The sequence below is a fragment of the Dromiciops gliroides genome, chromosome 6 (genome assembly GCF_019393635.1).
Source record: "Dromiciops gliroides isolate mDroGli1 chromosome 6, mDroGli1.pri, whole genome shotgun sequence".
Classification (NCBI taxonomy): domain Eukaryota; kingdom Metazoa; phylum Chordata; class Mammalia; order Microbiotheria; family Microbiotheriidae; genus Dromiciops; species Dromiciops gliroides.
The window spans coordinates 167,573,514-167,579,542 of record NC_057866.1 but is presented as its reverse complement, the minus strand read 5'-3'; the positions used below and the strand labels follow the sequence as shown (position 1 = coordinate 167,579,542).

General features: G+C 38.3%; 1 pseudogene; it reads right to left on the bottom strand.

Moving 5' to 3' along the window:
* Positions 1 to 4,680: 4,680 nt before the first annotated feature.
* LOC122732134 lies at positions 4,681 to 5,820 on the bottom strand (annotated as a pseudogene).
* Positions 5,821 to 6,029: the final 209 nt, after the last annotated feature.

Below are 6,029 nucleotides of genomic sequence, written 5' to 3'. Positions count from 1 at the left end.
AGCTAGAGTCCCAAATCATTAGCTTCTAACATGTTTATAGAGGAAGGACTTTGAAAATCTCTAATGATAGGCTTAGCCTATAATAGTGTGCATTTTAATAAATATTGGTTATAATATCTAACTTCACTTTAGGAGCTTATCTTTACAACCTGTGATGTTTGTTCCCTTCCTCCCCCCTCCCTCCTTCCCTCCCTCCCTCCCTCCTTTCCTTCCTTCCTTCCTTCCTTCCTTCCTTCCTTCCTTCCTTCCTTCCTTCCTTCCTTCCTTCCTTCCTTCCTTCCTTCCTCCCTCCCTCCCTCTCTCCCTTCCTCTCTCCCTCCCTCCCTCCTTTCCTTTCTCCCTTCCTTCCTTCCTTCCTTCCTTCCTTCCTTCCTTCCTTCCTTCCTTCCTTCCTTCCTTCCTTCCTTCCTTCCTTCCTTCCTTCCTTCTTTCCTTCCTTCCTTCCTCCCTCCCTCCCTCCCTCCAACTTTCAGCTTCTTTGGTCAGTGTCAAATCTGCCCTGGAGGTTTTTTTCATTTAAAGCAAATTCAATGGGATGCACTTTTCCTCTAAGCCCTTAATAGCTTCAAAACAAAAGGCGGCAGGTCCTTTTTATCTTCCTTCTGAATCTAAAGGGGGATATTTCCCTAAGAATGAACTGATTTTCAGTTGATTAATCAAAAATATTATAACAGAACTCTAGGAGATTTGCGATTCTGTTCCATTCCATCCTTCCCCCTCTGTGTCCACCTCACCCTTTTTCATCCTCCTTTCATTTGTTTCCCTGTTTGTATCAATATAAAATCATTTCAATCCCATGAGTCCACAATTCACAATAACTAGTAAGTGATGTGGTTGATTTTGCACATTGTGTATTCACAATGTTAGTCTTTGATGAAAGCCACACTCCCTGCCCTCCGGGAGTTTAGGATTAGAGAGACCCAGAGCTGGGAGGGACTTCAGAGGCCACTCATTTTGTAGCTCTGGACATTGTAAAATCCAGCCAGATTAAGTGATTTATCTAAGGTCAAACAAATATTAAGAGTCAAATGTAGAATTTGAACCCAATTCCTCTGACTCCAGAAGTACTGTTCTTCCCATTCTACTCTGTTGCCTCTCAATATGAGAATTCTGTATCTTGTCATCAAGTTAAACCAAAAATTATTATGAATTATAAAAAATTAAATAAAAACTAGTCATAATAGAGAATCCATATGATGTCAATAGAATTAAAAGAATGCTTCCCTCTACTCAAGAACCACAGTCTCACAGGATGAGAGGGTATGAGAGTATTGTCACATGAAAAATTGGAGTTAATTTCCACATCAGTACTGATCCATTGAAGAAATAAAATTGAGGAGGAAATGAAGGTAAAATTCTGAAATGGCAACTCACTGATACACAAAAATTCTTCCAATAGTAATGATGAATATTTCCTATTTTAGCAAAACCTGAAAACAGCAAGGTAAAAATTAGAGAAACAAGCGTTGCCAATTTTTTCCCCCAAAGAATAATGGAAGAATGTTTATAATTCAATGCTTTAAGGACCAGTGATTTCATGGAAGCCCTTCCATTAATGTAGGTCATGGCCCTCTTTAGTAGATTGTCTTTGAGAGTTGTTGAGGCTGGAAAAATTCATCACTGTGCAGCCAACCTGGTCATGGATATTTAGTATTTTAAATTTTATTTTCCTCAAGTTTCTACCCTTTTACAATTGTACTACTGCCAGCCATGATCCAGTTCTGACACCTATCTTATTCTTAAAGTCAAGAATCAAGGATTCCAAAGGTAATGAAGAAGTATCTAATTAAAAATTGTTCAAGGTAGAGGGTTTTTTAAAAAAGTTTAACCTCATATAATTTTCTGTTATATTTTAAAGCTACTGGTTTGTTTGTTTTTTCATTTCACTGTAGAAAGTTATGAATTGTGTAAGAAATAAAGAAAACATGTATTTAAATATTTGAGAATACTTTCCAAGAAAAAGGTTGACCCTATAAACATTTTGGCTTCCAAGTGAAGGCTTTTTGTAAAAAGTTGCAAAGTTTCAAAATAAGATGCCAATTAAACAATCTTAGTGCACTACCTACCACCCATAAAGCTACAAATGAGGGGAAGGTAACCCTTGTGGTCTCAGAAAGAGAAGAGTCTAGAGGAGAGTTGCTGAGGAGCAGGAGGGGAAGAATTGCAAGGTGGAGGGTGGGGGGAGAGAAGAACACTCCTGTGGAGAGAGATGGGGACCTTATGCTGGTACACAGCCTGAGGGATTTGAGGCTTAAAAAGTCTACTCATCCTATATCGGTTTGAGGAGCCGGGAGTGGAAGGAGTTGGAACTCCTGGAGGAGTGGGAGGGCATGGACCCAGGGAGGAGCTCTTGAGGTAAATAGGGTTGGGGTGTAAGGTAAAGAGGAGAGAGTATGAATAGTGGTAGGTTGCATAATTAGGTACATAGTAAGGGAAGGATCCTGCCATGGGGCAGTATCCATTGTGCTGAGAATGGCATACAATAGAAAGGGAGAATCCATGGGCCAAGTTCTACTAGGAAGTGGCAGAAACTGCCTGAAGAAGGAAGTATGGAATAGATAAGTTGAAAATTTAGCAGAAGGAATATAGAGAAAAGAGAAAGACCAGATAAGACCAGATTTATGAATCAGATAATAAGGGTCTAGAATAGACAGAAAAAGACGGTGGATAATGAAGAGAATGAGAGAAATCCTTTTTGGAAAGTGGTATGAAAAATGAAAATTTAAAACTAATGTTGGGGGGGGGTGGAGGGGAGTCAGCTAAGTGGTGCAGTGGATAAAGCACTGGCCCTGGATTCTGGAGGACCTGAGTTCAAGTCTGACCTCAGACACTTGACATGTACTAGCTGTGTGACCTTGGGCAAGTCACTTAACCCTCACTGCTCCGCAAAAAACAAAAAATAACAACAACAACAACAAAACCTACCTAATGAACAAAACTAGTTGAAAGAGAGGAGAGGAATGGGGAATCTACTTAACTTATTGAGAGGAAGAAAAGGAGGTGAAGAATTATATAATTAGATAAAAGCAAAATAGAAAAAGGAACTAATAAGCAAAACCCCAAAGGAAAGGGAGTAAGAGACAAACCAGAAGAGGGAGTGGGAACAGAGTCATTTTTAAAAGGATTAAGGTAAAGTAAATGAAGGAATATAATGCTGTGTTTATAGCAGAAGAGAGGCAAATTATAACTTGAAAAAAACCTTTAATATTAGATACAGATGGAGGAAGAAATAAACCTAATTCATATTAAATGTGAATGGATTAAAGAATCCAATACAATGAAAAAAAAGGAACATATTGGATAAGAAAACAAAACCCTACAATCTGTTGCTTACAAGAAACACATTTTTAAAAAGAGACATATAGGGGCAGCTAGATGGCGCAGTGGATAGAGCACTAGCCCTGGATTCAGGAGTACCTAAATTCAAAACCGGCCTCAGACACTTAACACTTACTAGCTGTGTGACCCTGGGCAAGTCACTTAACCTCAATTGCCCCGCAAAAAAAAAAAAAAAAAAAAAAAAAGAGACATATACAAAATAAAACTGAAGGGATGGGAAAAAATTTACTCTCCATCAAGTGAATCCAAAAAAGGAACAGCTGCAAACATGCTATCTGACAAAGCAAAAAACAAACATTTTAAAAATAGAAAGTGACATAAAGAAGGAAGCCATAAAGAACTATAAAGAACAAACTATTATCCATAATAAAGGTTCCAAATGCTTTAGCATCCAAATGTATGAAGGCCAGTAACATAACAGAGATAGGAGACTTCAATATTCCTCTCCCAGTTTTGGATAAGTCTAACAAAAAAGGTGGAGGAAGCTAGGTAATGCAGCTGATAGAGAGCCAGTCCTGGAGTCAGGAAGACCTAGTTTCAAATCCAGCCACAGACACTTACTAGCTGTGTGACCCTGGACAAGTCATTTAACCCTATTTGTCTCAGTTTCCTCATCTGTAAAATGAGTTGGAGAAGGAAATGGTAAACCATTCCAGTATCTTTGCCAAGAAAATGCAAATGGGGTCACAGGGAGTTGGACACAACAGAAAACGACTGAACAACAATAACAACAATAAAAAGATAAGGAAAAGGGAAAATATGGAACTGAACACATTGCTGAAGAAATTAAAGGACTTATGTCTTCCAAATGGAATAGCAAAAGAATACACATATTCTCAATAATATATGGAACTTTAAATTTTTTTTTTTGGTGAGGCAATTGGGGTTAAGTGACTCACCTAGGGTCACACAGCTAGTAAGTGTTAAGTGTCTGAGACCAGATTTGAACTCAGGTCCTCCTGACTTCAGGGCCGGCGCTCTATCCACTGTTCCACCTTGCTGCCCCTAATATATGGAACTTTTACAAAAATTGACCATGTATTAGGGCACAAAAATATTGCAAAGAAATATAAAAGGGTAGATACAGTTAGTATATCTTCTATAGATCCCTTTCATGGAGGTCCACAGGTGTCACACATTGCACATATTTTCAGACTTTTTCAATATAGTGATCAGTTGTGTTTTTTTCTCTGAAAAAAAATACTATTTGTTATGTGGGATGGTTCTCTAGGAGGGGAGGGAAGGGGAGGGTCAGTTTTGTTCTCTTTTGTAGACAAAAGTTGATTAAGGATTCCCAAATGCTATTCTGGACAATATACATAATCTGTTGTACTGTGTAATTTATGGCAATCCATATAGTTTTCTATTAAAGTCTCCCTTTACCAAAGTTCTAACCAGGTGCAGAATGAGTCCATGATTCATAACTTGCTATATTTAGTCTGGACAGTCAACCATGATGTTTGATATGGTCCATGAAGCCTCCTGTATGTTGGTTTAGTGGTAAATAAGTAAGCTAGGAAAGATAGCAAGTCTTCTGGCTGCTCTTCACTTGATTATTTATTGAGTTTATCTGTACCAGTGATGATATTTCCTATACCCCTTCAGGAAAGAGTCACTAAGGGTAATGTATCAGATATTTTCACCCCTTGTAGGACAATTCAAGTTTTGACAACCACTTCAATGTGGTCATTTAAGCCATCCGTGACATAGGAAAGGGTCAAATAGGTATCTTCCAGAGTTTCTTGATCATCAGGATACAAGAGATAATAAAGTAATGTAGAAAGAATGTGTTTCATAGCTTCTATAGCAGTGTTCTTGATGTGATAAAGATTTGAAAGCATCCAGGCAAGATTTCTTAAGTAACCACATTCTAATGATGATATATCAGAGCTGGAAGAAGGACTATCATGGCATAATTGATCATCGAGTCACTGTAGGATGAACCATCACCTGCATATAGCCTGTTTGGGATGTGAATCTGGAGAGAGGCCAACAGAACAGCAAATGCAAGCATAACATCTCTATCTACCACAGCCCCCATAGATAAGACTGATGGTGTGATAACCCAGAAGCAATGCTGTTAAGTGCCCAGACAGATTCATATTGAATAGGATAACAGTCTATCCTGCCCAAGAAACTTACAAACTTTGGAATGATACCAAGCTCAATTATTTGGTCTATGGGGAGGTGTTGTATTTCTCTAGAGAGGAGTTTATTAGCAATTGTGTCAGTTTCTCCAACAGACCAAAGTTCAGATCCCTGGTTATTTCATTTCTCTTGGAAAGGAAAAGTAACATCAGCAGGAAAGGTATTGACATTTCTTCTTTTAAGCAACTAGTCATATTAGTTTTCCTGTTTTAAATTCATTTCAATACATCATCACCTCATTTCTGTTTTTTCTTTCCCTTTGTTCTTCAACCCATTCAACCAGGCAGCTGGTAAATTATAATTTTCATTGGCAAGTGAGGTTGTATTCAACATGGAGAAAAGTACGGAGGGAAGATGCAAAGGATACCTAGCCCCAGAGGGGAATGAGGAGGAACTTGAGACTATGTCATGGTTAGACTTGAGCAACCACTATAGCTCAGCCACGACATTAGTTTCCTATCCATGTCTTTTCATTTTGTGACTCTTATCTATATTCTTCTATAGGTGTCCCAAAGAGGCAGCTTTCCTTTTCTTTTGAATTT